The sequence below is a fragment of the Thunnus maccoyii genome, chromosome 9 (genome assembly GCF_910596095.1).
Source record: "Thunnus maccoyii chromosome 9, fThuMac1.1, whole genome shotgun sequence".
Classification (NCBI taxonomy): Eukaryota; Metazoa; Chordata; class Actinopteri; order Scombriformes; family Scombridae; genus Thunnus; species Thunnus maccoyii.
Genome location: NC_056541.1, coordinates 3,242,173 through 3,243,884, shown reverse-complemented (window position 1 = coordinate 3,243,884; position 1,712 = coordinate 3,242,173).

Genomic DNA, 1,712 nt, shown 5'->3' with positions numbered 1-1,712 from the left:
ATGGAAGTGGGGAGATTGTTCCAAAGTCTGGGTGGGGTGGGGTCAGGGTTAGAGTTAGGGTTTTGGTCAGGGTTAGGGTTGGGGTTAGGGTTAGGGTCAGGGTTTGGTTGGAGTTGGGGATCTGATGGAAGTGAGGAGATTGTTCCAAAGTCTGGGTGGGGTTGGGGTCAGGGTCGGGGTTAGGGTTTGGGTCGGGGTTAGGGTTATGGTTGGGGTTAGGTTTAGGGTCAGGGTTATGGTTGGGGTTGGGGATCTGATGGAAGTGGGGAGGTTGTTCCAAAGTCTGGGTGGGGTTAGGGTTAGAGTTTGGGTTAGGGGGTTAGGGTTAGGTTTAGGGTCGGGGTTATGGTTGGAGTTGGGGATCTGAGGGAAGTGAGGAGATTGATCCAAAGTCTGGGTGGGGTTGGGGTTATGGTTGGGGTTAGGTTTAGGGTTAGGGTTGGGGTTAGGGTCAGGGCTAGGATTAGGGTCAGGGTTGGGGTTAGGTTTAGGGTTAGGGGGTTAGGGTTAACAAAAGCACAGTCGCCTTTGGTTTTTAGTTTGGCACGTGGTACGGCCAACAGGTTTTGGTTGGAAGACCTAAGTGACCGTATGGTAGTATACAGGCTCAGTAGCTCGGATATATATGCAGGAGCTAAACCGTGTAAAGCCTTATAAGTGATTAAGAGAATCTTGAAATCAATCCTGAACTTCACTAAAACAGGAGTGATGTGGGATCTGCGGCCAGTCCTAGTTAATAGCCTCACCGCTGCATTTAGTACAAGCTGAAGACGTGAGAGGTCAGCTCGGCTAAGGCAAGTGAAAAGGGAGTTACAGTAACCGAGACGGGGAAAAAAATGAAGATATCCACTTGATATGACGAACTCAGACTGCTGAAGCCTCATATAAGCTTCACATCAACTTTTAAATGACTGTGTGGACACTCTGTGGATTTCGGCCTCCATCACTTACACTGAAAGCACATTTAAAGGATTTTAATATCCAGTATGAACAGGAGGAATGATTACAGCGAGGAAAACCTCTTTCACTGTTCATATGGACACCTGACTGATGTTTTAAGACAGGGGTTCTCAACTGGTCTCACCCTGGGACCCACATTTTCCCACGGTCATTAAGTCGCGACCCACTGTTATAGAATTCAAACCAAGCTAATTTATTTTTTCAAAAATATCCTTGGAAACACACGTATATCATCTTTTTTTAACATAAATACATATATATGTGTATGTATGTATGTATGTATATATATACACATACGTCATATTTGCCTCCGAACAGCAACACAAACTTAAAGTGAACGTCAATCAAATTATGGCTATGGCGCAAGACTGCTGCACATCTCTGACGCATGCCTGTCAAAATATTTATTTTTTCAAAATAAAAGACAAGTCCAACATCAGATGCGCATTAAATATTATTTTTGATCGCGACCCACCAGTTGAGGAATCACTGTTTTAAGACACACTTGAAAAATTGTGAACCCGTCCTTTAAAGACAACCGATGACTGTCTAAACCAAACATTATTTTACTTTATTACAAGTAAACTGAAACTTTCTTCCTTTTCCAGTAATTATTCTGTCACGTCTGTGATAAAACACATGTAACAGCTGTTCATACGAGTGAAAACCTTTAAATAAATTTGTCATTATTGTAACTGTGGTGTTGAGTCTAATTATACTGATAAAACAGAAGACTAAAGGCCACTATAGGT